Genomic DNA, 17,039 nt, shown 5'->3' with positions numbered 1-17,039 from the left:
CTTTCCAATTATTAATTCCTTAATAAAGCCAATTGGAGCTCTAAATTTGTGAATTTAGTTGTTTTTCACCACTACCAAGAAGCTTGTTTCAGGTAAGCAGTTTATAAGCATTATATCATTCCTAGGCTATGAATAGAAAAGTTGCACATAAACTACTTAGATTTTTTTAGACAAAACTTGACTGGTAATAAAATTATTTTCTGAAACAAAAATCTGTATATTTTTTGATAATGGTTATATAACTAAACACTTAAGTGTGCTAGGAAATACCTACTGGGATAATTTTATTTATCTATTTTTTTAAAATATTTATTTATTTATTTATACAAGCACTGGGTACAGTCAGAAGCGCGGGAGGGTGAGAGAATCCACCAGAGCCAGAGCAGGGAGCAGAGCAGGCAGAAGGACCGAAGTACACTGCTGAGGGGAGCAGCGGGTGGCAGGAGAGGTCTGCGCGCCATGTGGGACCCGCCTCCGGTGGCCGGGGATCAAACCGGTGCTGCAGAGGTTAAGGGCAGCTTCGCAGCCCAGCGCTCAACCGCTGCGCCACCGGGGAGGCCCTGGGATAATTTTATAATACCAATTATTAAATTTTCAAAGGATCCTCCCTCTAATTATCTGCCCGAATTTTCTGGAAGCAGGATGAATTTATAGATATGGTAGAATTAAACTTGTCGTGTTACTGGGCAAAAGGGTCTAAAACAACACCAGGTCAGAATTCAGGGCCTGTGTACTCCCAGGGAACAAATGCAAACAAAAGGGGCTTTGTTGTAGTAAAAGAGAAAACAAGATTTATTTTAACTAACAAAGTAGAGGGAGAACTAGCAGGGGAGGAGAGCGAGAAGGTCTAGTTATCACTGACGGTGAGAGGTAGAGCTGCAAACTACAGGAGCTGGCAGGATGCATGAGAGGCTTGCACTGCTGAAGTTGGGATCCACCCTCCTCCCCAACCAGGCACCATGAGGGCAAAGGTCCACCATCTACCTTGGCCAGCAAGGCAACTGTTTTAAGTAGCAGCAACTAAGACCAAAACAAAGCAAAATGAACAAAAACAAGCTCACTGTGTCACTCCCTTTTAAAAGCTGCCGGAGTGGCCACTCTGCCCCTTTCCCAGCTGCCAGGACACAGACAGAGTTCAGGTAGTGAGGTTCATGCCTGCCCAGTCCAGGAGGCCTCAACCTTCACCAGCAGGGCCCACGGGGTGCAGAGCTCAGCTATCCCTGCTGCTCCAATAGTAACACAAAGTTGTAGCTCCTCCCACTCCCACCCCCATCCCCACCCCCACCCCCACCCCCACTTTAAAAAAAATTTTTATATATACTTTTTTATATATATATTTTTTTCAAAGATTTGAATCTCCCTGGCCAGCTGGGAATCAAACCCGTGTTGCAGAGGCTGGGGACAGCTTCACAGCGCTGTGTTCAACCCACTGTGGTCAACCTATTCTGCTCAATCACCTGTGCTCAACCCGCTGCGCCACCGGGGAGGCCCTCCCACCACCACTTTTGAAGAGGAGCACAGAGATAGTGCCTTTCTCTAACTTCAGGGATATTCTACATAAGGGTTTTCTTATTTGCACTCTGTCCTTACTTCTCCTATCTTAAGAATCCTGTTGGTTGTCCTCCCCTGGCGGCGCAGTGGTTGAGCGCTGGGCTACGAAGCTGCCCGCAGCCTCTGAAGCACCGTTTGATCCCCGACCACCAGCGAGGGTCCCACAATGCGCGCAGACCTCTCTTGCCGTGCCTGCTGCTCCCCTCAGCAGTGTACTTTGAAAGTCTGCCTGTTCTGTTCCCTGCTTTGGCTCTGGTGCATTCTCTCACCCTCCTGTGCTTCTGACTGTACCCAGTGCTTATATAAATAAATAAATAAATCTTAAAAAAAAAAAAAAAAGAATCCTGTTGGTATGAGGAGAACAGTGCTACTAATTTCTGAAGATAGCACCTATTTTTGAAAACTTAATGTCTTGAAACCACAAAGTCTTCTATAACCATCCTCAGTTTTTGGGCCTCTGCCACATGATCACTGAAAATAAGAGGAAAGGATAGATATGAAGTCTCTCAGCCCTTCCACAGGGAGTAACACATATTTTGAATTCTGAGCACAGAGCAACTTTCACCAAACAAGGCCATTGCCCCCTACCCTCTCTTTGAACTAATAGTCAGGCTATCTGTCATTGGGGAAGGTACTCATTTTCTGTAACTCTAAACTTATGCTGAAGAATAAACAACACTGGTCATTCTGAGTGCTCAAGTTATCAATCTGACAAGAAGGAACAAAGTGGGGCCATTTGAGTCTGGGTAACTAAAACAGAGTCTGAAGGCTATTGAAAATTGGGCTCCAGACATGCCCAGACACATCAGTCTCTGGGAAGGAACTGAAATAAATTCAAAATGCCACTTCCTGGATCAATCAGCAACAGATGCCCTGAAACTGTAACCAATCACTGCTTTACTAACTTTTGCCTAGTTTACATAGCAGACTACCCTCTCTTTTCTCTGTGGATATAAGCCTTAGCCATCCCCAGGCAAAACTTTAAGAGCTTCTTGAGTCTGTGTATCCCACCCTGCAATCCTAATAAAGCCCCAAATAAATGCCTTTTCCTGTTCTAACTTGACAGGATTTCAGTTTCTTGGTTATCAAGCTAGTGTGTGTGTGTGGGGGGGGGTGTGTGTGTAGTGTAGTGTATATATAGTGTATATATAATAAGTCTGCCTTCCACAATCCCATCTTTTGCCTTCTATTTTGTCAGATAGTAGTTACTGTCATTGAAACACCCATCCCTGAAAATGTCATCACACACAGAAGCCTGGGTGAGCTTATGACTCTGAAAAATAATAATAAAAAAAAATGAAATAGAAACAATAGGCCCAACATAATGTTGGGCCTATTTTTTTGACCATTTCTGTTGTCTGGAGTGCAGCCATCACTTACTATCTCTAGTAATACCCTAGGTGTGGTATCCTAAAAGAAAAATGAGCAGGCTTTCAGAAGGTCTAAGATCCTTTTGCCCACCTCAGGCAGCCTCCATCTCTATGAATGCCTGCCACAAGCAAAGGCTTCTATCTCCTTTGCTCCACCACCACCATTACATATCCTGGGCATGCCATAGGGCCCCACATTCAGAAAGACCCTATGCCAGGTTTAATACTCTGTTGTTACCATCTTGAAATTTCCGATTTATCTTTGAACTCATGTTTTGTAGCACAGTTGGATGAACCAATGGAGCATGCACATTAGCAGGAAGAAGTTAGAAGCAATATGCATGTCCAGAGATTCTTGCCACCCAACTCATGTTTAGTATTCTCAGTGCCCCATGAGTCCAGATTTCTGGTGAACCCACAGAGCACGCAGGTAAAAGGTATATGTCTAGAACTAAGGAAGTGGGAGTACTGATAGCCCCGAGAGGCCATGCTTTCCTTTGCAACTAGTCCTTGCTTGGAACACAGAAAGAAGGTAATGACATTCTAAAAAGCACAGAAAGATCAAGAAACCCTATGATAGCCTTTCTTTCTTATGCTTCTTCCCTGTATTAGCCAACCACCAATGCTGAAAATATTTCCTTTTCCTTTCAGTCCTATCTCACTCCTCATTAAGCCAGGAAAAGTGTGTTGCCAGGATATGTATCAAAAATGAAGTAACAGTCGTTAGTTTTCTGCAGTATTTCCTCTGAAAATACTCTGGTAAAAACAAACTTATTATATATGTATGTATGAGCTACAAAATAGAAATTGTGTCATTTCGATTTCACGTAGGAATTAGGCGCTCTTAGTTTTGTATTAAAACTAGCATTACATATCATAAAAATTAATTATGAAATTCATGCTAATAAATTTTTAATTTTTCTTATTTAGAACAGTATTAGCAGTAAATTGAAACTATCTTAGTGAGAAAGAGACCAGAAGAAAGGGGAAAAAGGGCTTATATTTAGGTGACTTTAACAGAAAATTTTCCCTACTTTCGGATCAAATTGTATAAACGCTTTTGAACACCCCTCCCCGCACCCCCAGAATCCCAGTAAATAGCCCTACTGTGAAGAAGGTGGGTCAGGAAACAATCCCCTCATTGCCAAAGCTACGATAGGAGATGCGAGAGATTCTCTCTGCTGGGTGGGTAAGGGCTTCAAGGCAGTTACAGCCCAGCCACCCACACTCAGCAGCTGCATTTCCTGTAGTAAACACACTGCCTTCTTACTCGTGGAGGTAGAAGTGGGGGAGGAAGGAAGACCTTGTTCTGCTGCTGAGACACATTTTCCCATAGAAAGTGTTTTAGGTCACAGATCTCATTCTCCTGTCCTTAAACTGCATGTGGATTAAATGGGTTTCTGAGTGGGCCTGAGAACCTACACAGTATTTGTCACATTGTTTCTGGGAGAAAGGCTTTTTCAGTTTCAAACAACCAAGTTAGAAATAACTTTTTGAGAACCTGACTTAGTCATACACGGGGAGATCTGTACCTTCCTAGCTCAGAAATGCTGAGCTTACAGAGAAGGTAAAGCCCCGGCAAACAACTAAATGTTAAAGAGCAGATTATTAATAGTAACAACTTCACTTTATCCTCTGGGTGGTATGAAGCGTCCAGTCCTTCAGACTTGGACCTTGATGAACTTGATTACAGTTTTACCAGAGTTGACTGGTCTCTGGCAACCAACACACACCAACCAAACCTAAGAGATGGTACGCTGTGAACCAGACACCAGTCCATTAGGCACACAAGAGAGGCTGTGCTTAGCTGGACTAAAGATTTATCCAATCTGACAATGATCAGGAATTTAGATGTCTTGTTTTTTCCTTGGCATTTCTGTGAAGCCTGAGGAAGGGCCTGGGGAGTCTCTTGGCTGGCCAAACCCATCACCTCAGGTTCCAGGTCCATGCAAAAACTGATTTGTAAAGAGATCAAAAATTGCATTTTTGTTTTAAGGATAATATTTTTTTTTCTTTTTAATCAACTCTTACTCTAATGCCGATCTCATGACCTATGAGTACATCCCTGTGCTTCACAGTAGAGGAGGGCTTTGTCTATGTTTTTTTTTTTTTTTAATTTCACATGTTTCTTTTTACCTTTTTATTTTCTCTAACACTCTAGTGTTGAGCATAGTGCCTGAACATAGTGGTCTCTCAGTAAATGTTTGTTGAAAATGAAGTGTTTTTGAATATTGTAAATGCCCTTATAACCTGCAGCGAATAAGGAGAATAAGGATTTCCTGGGAATATCCATTTATTTAAAGCTATTTTTAAAGCAACTTTCTTAGAGAATCTGTTTGGTCATTTTAGTGGCCCTATTTTATGACCTGGTATATCTACTAGACCATCTTTTAAAGATTTTGAGGCAGAATTAAACGAATGATTTCAGGTATAGATTCATTACCATTTTGTCAAATATAAGACAAAATAATGCTTTTAGTTTTGTTTTCCACTTTTTAAGAAAAAATAGCTAGCATTTTATTGTTATATGACTTTAGGAAATAGTCAAATATAAATTGTGGGCCTCTCCTGGTGGCGCAGCGGTTGAGCACTGGGCTGCGAAGCTGCCTGCAGCCTCTGCAGCGCCGGTTTGATCCCCGGCCTCCTGCAAGGGTCCCACATGGCGCGCAGACCTCTCCTGCCACTGTACCCAATGCTTGTATAAATAAATAAATAAATATTTAAAAAATATATATATATATAAATTGTGGTTTCCTTTCTTAAATAAAACATAGCTCCAAGCCCATCTTTGTTCAAGGATACTTCAGACTAACAATCCTAAATGCATTCTCTAAAATCAGAACTGAATAAACTCATTTGCCATGTCAACTCACATAGTTTTGTGCAATTTATCCTTTCTTCAATTTAGATCCATCTGCGTAGTGTTTGCTACTCTGGAGAGCTTAAGGACACCTCAAACCAATGACTTCTTTGCATGAGCCCATTTTCAGACAGTCTCCGACAGTCCTAAATAAGAGAAGTTTCCTAGGAGCAATCCTTGGGGCTCCACTACAAAATCAGAAGAATCTGTCTGGTATCCTGGCATCAACAGAAGTCAGCTGACCTGGATACCAGCCCCAGTTCTGCGACTTATTAGTGGTCATTTAGTCGCAAGTCATTTATTCGCATTTTTAAAATGCTAAATAACACCCACCTCACCTCTCTTCAGAGTTATTCCAAGCATTACATGAGATAATATGTGTGAAAACACTCTGAAAATCCTAAATGACTGAATAAATAGTGTTATTAATATCTCCATCCAGAAGCTTGGATGATTTCCTGATATTAAGCGAGCTCTTTTTCTTTCACTCAATTCATTCCACAGATATTCTTTAAATGTCTACTTTACTGACAAAATTTTCTCCCCACCTTCTTGGGTAAAGTGTTTTTTTTTTTTTTTTTTAAGTTTAACATGTAAATTGGAAACATTTTTTTAAAGTATAGCATTCAGGGCCTCCCCGGTGGCGCAGTGGTTGAGCGCTGGGTTGCGAAGCTGCCCGCAGCCTCTATAGCACCGGTTCAATCCCCAGCCACCAGCCGAGGGTCCCACATGGCACGCAGACCTCTCCTGCCTCCCGCTGCTCCCCTCAGCAGTGTACTTCGGTCCTTCTGCCTGTTCTGTTCCCCACTCTGGCTCTGGTGAATTCTCTCACTTTCCCGCTATTCTGACTGTACCCAGTGCTTGTATTAATAAATAAATAAATCTTTAAAAATAAATAAATAGGGCCTCCCTGGTGGCACAGCGGTTGAGTGCTGGGTTGCGAGGCTGCCCGCAGCCTCTGCAGCGCCGGTTCAATCCCCGGCCTGGCCACCAGGCTAGGGTCCCACATGGTGCGCAGACCTCTCCTGCCACCCGCTGCTCCCCTCAGCAGTATAGTGCGGTCCTTCTGCCTGTTCTGCTCCCCGCTCTGGCTCTGGTGAATTCCCTCACCCTCCCGCACTTCTGACTGTACTCAGTGCTTGTATAAATAAATAAATCTTAAAAAATAAATAAATAAATAAATAAAGTATAGCATTCACTGCTTTGTGCTTACTTATATCTTAAAGAAACATGGTGAAATAGTGAACAGGGACACACCAAGCACGTCGCTGCAAAGGTAGAAGGTCTGAGCACAATCTCAGCCTGCATCCCCTCAGAGTCAGCAGGAGTATCTTCCACATGCAGCTCACAGAGACATAAAGGGAAGTGCAGAGTGGGGTATTGAGGGGCAAGGCAAGTGGGAAGGGGATGAGGAGTAACTCTATATAACTTCTGAAATGCAGCCATCAGTATGATAATAAATAGATTTACTTACATGAAAGCAGCTTATAGCATCTCCTTTGAATTAGCCTGTGGTCCAGTGTAGCAAAGAAAAATTTCTTCCATTTTTAGAACCCTCTGGTGAAGGTTTACAGATACTGTTTCCAAAGGAAAAATAAGACAAAGTGTTCATGGGGAAGAGGGGAAAGGAAATTTGTATAATGACTTAGCTTTACAACAGGTTATGAAAGAAATAAGAGGAAGAGATTAAAATGGTTCTTTCTCTCCTCCCTCTGTGACTCAGAGACTAATCCTAAAAATAATCATCCCAGTATAGGGAAGCCGAGCAAAAACTCCCATCTCCATATTTCTGGTTCCGTCATGGCCCTGGAGAGGAAAGGAAAAAACAGAAGAGGGAAAGAGGAAACAGTAATTGTTAAAGATAATATGGAGAAGAGGTAAGGGGGAATTAAAGGCCAATCTAGCTCTGATGAAATAAGCATTTCTGTTCCTGCCCTATTCTGAAATATGTTGTGTCATCAAGGATGAAGCCTCAACTTGCTTTTTCCATCTTATCTCCCACTAACTCTTCTGGTGATCCATATTTTACTCATTTAAATGAACTTTTATCTTTCAACATCATTCCCCTTTCCTGTATCACAACAGGAAGTTCTTTTTTAAATGTTTCCTTAGTCACATTTATGTTTGTTCATTTATTTTAAATATATTTATTTTGAAAGTATTTCAAACTTACAGAAAAGTTGCATAGATGGCCTGATGAACTTACGATTTGAGAATAAGTTGCTGACATGATAAATGTAATGGACATTGGAATGCACTGACCAGATGCCCTTCAAGGAAGGACTCTGCCAAGCGTGGGGACTGTGGTCAGCTGTCATTTCCTTCAAGGTTTGCCTCATCTGCCGAGAGCCACCTTGCCTAAGGAGATGCCCCTTTCCGGGTAGCCCAAACCCAATTAAGGTAAGGATGGAAAGGCCTGGCTTGCTCAGCCCTATGCAGAATGACTTCAGTGGACCTTGTCCCTTCAAGGATCCCCCCTGTGGGGTTAGCTAAGGCTTCAGCCTACTGCTCTGATCAACTTCACCCTCTATCCAATCCTGTTTTCTTCCCCTCCCTTCCACAGATATTGATCCCAAGAGCTCTCCCTAATAATTAGCATGAACACTAAAGTCCGTCTCTGAGTCTGCTTCTTTTCTAATGTTGGTTACTCACTACCCAGCTGTTAGGACCTCGTTGTGTGTGATACATGGAATATAGATATCTTGTCACAGGCATCCAGTTATTAAAACTTTCTCCAGTGGGGCTTCCCTGGTGGCCTAGGGATTAAGTCTCAGGGTGACAGCCCACCACCATGATATGAGTTTGATCCCCGACCAGGAAGCTAATCCACATGGCACAGAATACCTCTCCTGTCTTGCCCTCTGATCCCCTCAGCATTGTATTTTAGTGGATCTGCCTGTTCTGCTCCCTACTCTCTCTTTGGTAAGTCCTCTTACACACACCCCAACCTCTGGCCTATGCCCCTGTTCTTCTATGCAAAATAAATAAAATAAATAAAAATATTACAATAAAGGAATAATTCTTTAAAGAAAGAAAGAAAAAAACCTTCCCCAGTGGTGAGTTGGGATAGTATACTAGTCAGAGAGAATATATTACCTGATACAATCTATTGGGAAAATAATAACTATAAGGACAATGGCATTGGATGGTTTTTGCTTAACTTTATTGATGCTCTACGGAAAGAAAACAAAAAGCTGAGGGTGACTAGCAGGCAACTGAAAGCAGCATGCAAAGAAGCTTTCTTAACCTGCAATGGGAGTGCAGGACAGAGAAAGCAGAGAACCAGACTGGGTTAAATGATCAGTGCAGTCAAACTCCAAAGAAGCTTAAATTACTAACCAAACTAGTTTTCCTATGCTGAGACCCTGACACGTGGGATGGAGACATATGAACTGATGTTCCCAATATCTTGGATTCCCAGATTACTTTCAGCACTCTGAGTCTGCAGAAGTGAGCCACTTCTCCCTACTTGCTTGAGACAGTACAAAGGGCTCTCCCTGCAAGACAACATGTGACCTCTCATGAGCTGCCATCGCCTATCCTTTTGTCCATTAAAGCAGTAACTAGGGTTAAGTGGAAGCATAACCCAGTTGGGAACATGCTAGGTGTGGTAAGGGGTGTGGGGGAACACACCCCAAAGGAGCAAAAAAATCTAACTAGTCGTCTGCAGGAATACACATGGGACTAGATTCTGAATGTTTGATCAAAGGGGAATAGAATATAAGACTAGATAATGATCTGGGGGTATTCTCCCAAAATACAAGGTTTGAATTTGGCCTCAGAAATTAGAGTATACTTGCTATTAAGGTGGCTCCTATGAAGCACAGAAAAAGTGATGGCTCTTACTAAGTGAGAGCAAATGCCATTGATATCTTGGCAGATTGTAGAGGAAAGGAGTAAAAGACTAAGGAGAATAAACTATCTAGGGGTAAATTTAACAAAACTTTAATACTGAAGATTATAAAACATTGAAAAATTAAAGAGTAATTAAATGAAAATATATTCCATGTTCATGTATTAAAAGACATAACTTTTTAAGATGACAATACTCTCCAAATTGATCTATAGATGTAATATAATCTTTATCAAAATCCCACATGGCTTTTTTATAAAAGTTAAGAAGGGATCCTAAATTCATATGGAAATGCAAGGTGTCTTGAATAACTAAAAATTCTTGAAAAAAAAAAAAGAGTTGAGGGCCTCCCCGGTGGCGCAGCGGTTGAGCGCTGGGTTGCGGAGCTGCCCGCAGCCTCTGCAGCACCGGATCCATCCCCGGCTGCTCCCCGGCCACCAGAGAAGGGTCCCACATGGCGCGCAGACCTCTCCTGCCACCCGCTGCTCCCCTCAGCAGTGTACTTCGGTCCTTCTGCCTGCTCTGCTCCCCGCTCTGGCTCTGGTGAATTCTCTCACCCTCCCGCGCTTCTGACTGTACCCAGTGCTTGTATGCATGTATGTATAAATAAATAAAAACAAACAAATAAATAAATCTTTAAAAAAAAAAAAGAGTTGAAGATTCATGTGCCCAATTTCAAAAGGTACTACAAAGCTGCAATAATAAAAAGCAATGTGGTACCAGTATAAGATAATGATAGGCATATAGATCAATAGAATTGAACTGAGAGTCCAAAAATAAACACGCACGTTTATGGGCAATGGCTTTTCATTTTCATTTTTATTTATTTATTTTTAAAGATTTATTTATTTGTATACAAGAACCGGGGTACAGGCCAGATGCGTGGGAGGGTGAGAGGATTCACCAGAGACAGAGCGGGGAACAGAACAGGCAGATTGACAAAATACACTGCTGAGGGGAGCAGCGGGCGAGACAGGAGAGGTCTGCTGCGCCATGTGGTATTCTTGCCAGCTGGCAGGGATTGAACCCGCGCTGCAGAGGCTGCGGACAGTTTCACAGTGCAGCGCTCAACCGCCAGTGCCACCAGGGAGGCCCAGGCAATGGACATTTAAAAGATTTTTTTTTTCATTATGCATACAAGAACTGGGGTGTAGGCCAGAGGTGTGGGGGGTGAGAATGGGGAGCAGAACAGGCAGATCTATTAAAATATACTGCTGAGGGGAGCAGTGGGTGAGTCTGGAGAGGCCTGTTGCACCAGGGGCTAGCTCCCTGGCTGGAGATCAAACTCAAGCCAAAAGCCGAAAGCAGCAGTGCCTGGCAATAGCTTGATAGCTCTGAGGCTTAAGCCCTGTGCCACCAGGGAGGCTCTGGGCAATGGATTATTTTTTTTTTTTTTTTTTTGGTGGGACCCTCGCTGGCAGCCAGGGAACCAACGGGCACTGCAGAGGCTGCGGGCAGCCTCGCAGCCTAGCGCTCAACCGCTGCATCACCAGGGGAGACCCGGCAATGGATTTTTTAAAAGATTTATTTATTTATGCATACAAATGTGGTGAAACAATTCTATGAGAAAAGAATAGTTTTTTTCAACAAATGGGGCTAGGACAACTAGATCCCCACAAGCGATAGAATGAAATTGAGCCCTTAAACCACACAATACACGGACATTAACTCAAATGTAGTAATAGCCTCACATATAAGAACTAACGCTGTAAAACTTTTAGGAAAAAAATACAGGGTAAATTTCTGTGACCTTGGATTTGGCAATGATTTCTTCATGACACCAATAACACAGGTAACCAAAGAAAAATTGGTAACTTGGACTTCATCAAATTTTGTGCTTCAAAGAATACCATCAAGAAAGTGAGACAACACACAAAATGGGAAAAAATATTTGCAAATCATATTCAGATATATGATCATATATATGACCCTTTTTACTAAGGGTCTAGTATCCAGAACTCTCCTTTCTATAACAATTAGACAAATTAGAAAAATAGCCAAAAGGCACAGCAGACCTCTCCTTCCTCGCCCACTGCTCCCCTCAACAGTGACTTTGGTCCGTCTGACTGTTCTGTTCCCCGCTTTGGCTCTGGTGAATCCTCTCACCCTCCCACGCTTCTGACCTGTACCCCAGTTCTTGTATAAAATAAATAAATAAATCTTTAAAAAATATAAAAATATGGACCTCCCTGGTGGTGCAACCGTTGAGCGCTGGGTTGCAAATCTGCCCGCAGCACCGGTTTGATCCCTGGCCACCAAGTGAGGGTCCCACATGGCGTGCAGACCTCTCCTGCTGTGCCCGCTGCTCCCCTCAGCAGTGTATTTCCTCAGTCTGCCTGTTCTGTTCCCGCTCTGGCTCTGGTGAATTCTCTCACCCTCCCGTGCTTCCGACTGTACCCAGTGCTTGTATAAATAAATAAAAATAAATCTTTAAAAAAAATAAAAATAGCCAAAGGATTTGGATAGACATTTTTCCCAAGATTATCTACCAATGGACAATAAGTTGATGAAAAGATATCTACCATCAGTGATCGTGAAAGAAATGCAATTAAAAACTACAATAAGGTATCACTTTATACTATTACAATGGATATAATTTTAAAAAAGGAAAATAAAGTGGTTAGTATGTGGGGTAATTGGAATTTTCATCCATTGTTGGTGGAAATGTAAAATGGTCGACCAATTTAGAAAAAAAGTGTGTAGGTTGCTGAATATAAAATTAATATAAATATAAAGTTAAATATAAAGATATTACTTGACCGAGCATTTCCACTGGAAATAAAACATAAGTGCACACAAAAATTTGTACACAAATATTTATAGCAGCATTATTCATAATAGCCAGAAAGTGGAAACAACTAAAATGTCCATCAACTGATGAATAAAAGAAATGATATATCCACTGAATAGAATATTATCCAATGCTATAAAGAATTGTTAGACATTAGGTCTATTGTTATATAACAAAGGTAGGGAAGAATTTTTTAGTACCTAGATGATACTTGGATGCTTTCTGTTATTCCTTTGCCCAGTTTTGTGGTAAATGGATGATGCAGCAATCCTGACCTCAGAGGGGTGACCAGGAACACAGACATCTCTGGTTTGAGACTCTAGATCATACCCCCTAGGTAAGTCACCAGAGTTGAAGAGAAGTGGTAGTTGGAAAATGAGAAGAAAGCCAAAGAGGAAGGCCATGAATTTCCATCACCTCTTCAAGGCCAACTACAGCAGAAGGGGCTGTAGTTTGTCCTACAAATCTTTCTCTTCTAAGTCTCCCCAGGAGTGGAGGCTCATCAGAAACCTGGAGAAGCTATCCCTCAACAGATATGAAGCAGATCTAACAGCAGCGCAAGAAATCAACTAAAAATTCCTTTTACAAAAGGGCTTCTTGTTCCAAGTGCTTGGAGCACTTCAGTAGATAGTTTTCAGTTAACAGCTCCTACAGCTGCAGAGAGCTGTCTCAACCAAGCTCACTCCCTTGTGGGGACAGCCCATACCCAGTGACTAATCAAGGCATGGTTTTAAAGTCATTTCCGCTCCTGTGCTCCTTGTGGAGTGACTTGAGGCTGTTAAGCTTACATGCAGCTTGCTTTTCCTTCTGTACAAGCCTGCTTCCTTCTCTTCCTTTCACGGTGTCAATCCCAAAGACACTCCCTAATAAACATCCTGGACATGAAATTCTGACTCTGAGTTTCCTTCCTGCAGAGTGTAAACTGCAAAAATGCCCTGTCACCCCCAGATATTTTAGCGGGCGTTTATTACTAATGAGACCATTCATCTGGACAACCCCAGTACATCTATCAAAATCAGGAATTTAACACTGACATGTTACTACCTAGTCATCAGACCTTTTCAAATTTTGTCAGTGCTGCTAATAATGTCTTTTTTAAAGCAATCGAAAATTATGGATTGTATTTAATTGTCATGACTTGTCAAGTTTCTTCAATCTTGGATGGCTCCTTAGCTTTATTTTCATGACTTGATACCTTAAGATGACAGGTCACTTATTTTTGTACACTGACCCTCGATTTGTGTTTGTATAAGGTTTTTTCATGATTAGATTCAGGTTATGCATCTGGCAGAACTGTAAAAGAAGTGATGCTGTATTCTTCTCATTGCATCCTATCTGGTGATACATGATTTCAATTTGTCCAAGCCCTTGGTGATCTTTTTTTTTTTTTAAGAAGTGGGATGCAGGCCAGAGTAGCGGGGGGGTGAGAAGATTCACCAGAGAGAGCAGGGAGCAGAATAGGCAGATGAACCAAAATACACTGCTGAGGGGAATAGCCGGAGCGAGACAGGAGAGGTCTGCTGCGCCATGTGGGTTGCTCCACAGCCGGCAGGGGATCTAACTGGCGCTGCAAAGGCTGTGGACTGCCTCACAGTACTGCACTCAACCCCCTGTGCCACCAGGGAGGCCCCTTGGTGATATCTTTTAATAAGGTGCTAACAGCTTTTTCCACTATAAAGTTACTCTTTTCCCCCTTTGTAATTAAATATTTTGTCGGGAGGTACTCTGAGGCTATGTAAATATCCCATGCCCCCTCGGATTTCCAATTTATTCTTTTATGTATTTATTAGTGTATTGGTTCAGTAATTTCTATTTTATTCAATGGACTATAATCCATTACTCTCATTATTTTGAGAATCAAATTGATCCATGTATGGCAAGTGAGTGCCCCTTCCAGTTGGCTTCTTTATTCTTTTGATATCTCCATAATTCTTTTTTTTAAGATTTATTTATTTATACAAGAACTGGGGTACAGGCCAGAAGCGCAGACGCGCAGGGTGAAAGGATTCAACAGAGACAGTGTGGGAGCAGAACAGGCAGACAGACAGAAAACACTGCTGAGGAGAGCAGTGGGAGACAAGAGAGGTCTGCCACGCCATGTGGGTCTCTCCCTGGCCGGCCGGGAATCGAACCCATGCTGCAGAGGTTGTGGACAGCTTCACAGCGCCACATTTAACCCACTGCACCACCAAGGAGGCCTGATATCTCCATAATTCTTTTTTGTACTTCCTCAACATTCTTCCTGCTGCATTCTAAGCTCATTTTGTATTTTCCCAGCAATAGCCCTGGGGGAAGTAGCCTATTTCTCTGAGGAGTTCTGGTTTCTTTAAGTGGAGAACAGCATTTAGAAATTAAGATTTGAACTAAGCATTAGGTGTGCTCTTTGCTATGAAGTGTCACTGTTCTCAGGCCCTTTCAGTGCAGACATATAGATTATATGAAATATACATGCATTACATAAACACACACATACACATAAACACATTTTTTCTATTTATATATATCCAAATTATAAGTTCACAATGACACCTCCAATTTCAGTTTAATATCAACTAGTTCATTCTAGTTTTTTAATTTATCATCTCTACATTAAGAAACCTAACTCCCGGGGCCTCCCTGGTGGTGCAAGGGGTTAAGACGCAACCTATGAAGCTATCCACAGCCACTGCAGCACGGGTTCATTCCCCGGCCAGTGAGGTGACCCACATGGCTCAGCAGACCTCTCCTGACTTGCCTGCTGCTCCCCTCAGCAGTGTATTTCAGTCACTCCGCCTGTTCTGGTCCCCACTCTGTCTCTGGTGAATCCTCTCACCCCCCACAACTCTGGCCCGTACCCCAATTCTTACATGTATAAATAAATAAATCCTTTAAAAAAAAAGAAACCTAACTCCCATTATTCTTCATGTGGCTACTTACTTGATCAATCCTTCTGTATATAAACAATCTCCTGTGACTGTTCCTTCTCTCCTGTCTGGATACCATCTTCACCCTGTACCAGGCTGCTGGAGCTGGATCACCACCTGCACAGGTACCCTCCTAACCAGGTCTGACTCCATCACCCTCTGCCAGAGGGTCTTTCTTCAACAGATGTCCTCTTCACCCAACTTGATCTCTGTGCCCACACTAGGCTCTCTCTCCCCTTCCCTGGCCCTTGTAGATAGCTACCTTACCTGTTGGACTCCAACACTGGCTTCAGGCTGCCCCTCTGTAGGGATTCTTCTCTCTTCTCATGATACCACAATGACATCCCCCTCCTGTGCGGACAACCTCCTCATCCTAGTCAGGCCCGGTCCACACAGACGCCCTTCTGACCCTTCTTGGCCTCTGACAGCTGCACTGACTTGACCTCTTACAAAAATGCCCTCCTCACATCTCTCAGCTACCACATTTCCATATTCCTACAATAGACACTCACCTCAACTGGCCCATGTAATGGCTTTTGGACGAATATGTGCAGTAAGAGGGGAAAGAAAGTGGAAGGGTAGAGGAAGAGGAGACAGCTCATTAATTCATTTTTCAGTTCCTTTTTAGTAGAATCATTTTTCTGAGATTCACTTCCATTTTGGTTTTTGGCTAGATCTATTTCTGTGTGTCCTCTTAAATTCATATATCTCAGGAGAGACAAAGCTGTCAGCTCAGTCCTTTCCTTATCTAAAATGATCACCACCTCCTCTATCAAAACCACCATGGTGCACACAGAAGTCAATATATGACACATTGCTCAGCTGAAAATACCCCTCTCCATCACATTCTTTTCAGTGGAGTTTCCCCATACAGACATGGGCATGCATATATAGGAATAGGGCATCCTGATAGCTCCATACTTCTAATTTCTTTTCCCTGTTTCCTTTGTCCTCTTCCTATCATAATTGTATATCTTGTGAGGTTAGTTAAAATGGAACCTCAGTGGGCTTCAACTTTTTGTCCACTTCCCCCCATGGGAAGATACTGCAAATAACCTAGCGCCATATAGACCCCACATCCCAGTAAAAATGGATTATTCACTTCTGTTCGTATGCCTCAAGCTGTGTGACTTGATTCATGCTTATGTTTCTGCCTGTTCTATCCTCCGGTTGCCTCTCCAAAGGTCAAAGCCATGTACTTACTTCACAGTCTACCTCCGCCACTAAAGCTATCCAATCTCTGAAACTTGACCTCACAGAACATCATGTGCATTGGTGACAAGCATCCTTTCACTAACATATTCTAATTATCATTCCTAGGACACTAGGAGCTAGCTCCTTGGGTACAGGTACCATTTCTTTTTTTTTTTTTTAATCTCTTTACTCTCTCAAAGTCTGGCACAAAGTAGAGGTTCTACATAAGTTTGTTGAATTGAAACATAACAAAGACTTTTTTTAAGATTTATTTATTTATTTATTTATTTATTTATTTATTTATTTATTTATTTATTTATACAAGAACTGGGATACAGGCCAGACGCGCGGAAGGGTGAAAGGATTCACCAGAGACAGATCGGGGAGCAGAACAGGCCGACTGATGAAATACACGGCTGAGGGGAGCAGCGGGTGCTACAGGAGAGGTCTGCTGTGCCATGTAGGACCCTTGCTGGCCAGCCGGGATCAAACCAGCACTGCAGAGGCTGCAGACAGT

This window comes from Talpa europaea (assembly GCF_964194135.1).
Source record: "Talpa europaea genome assembly, chromosome: 8".
NCBI lineage: Eukaryota > Metazoa > Chordata > Mammalia > Eulipotyphla > Talpidae > Talpa > Talpa europaea.
Note: the sequence above shows the minus strand (reverse complement) of the source record.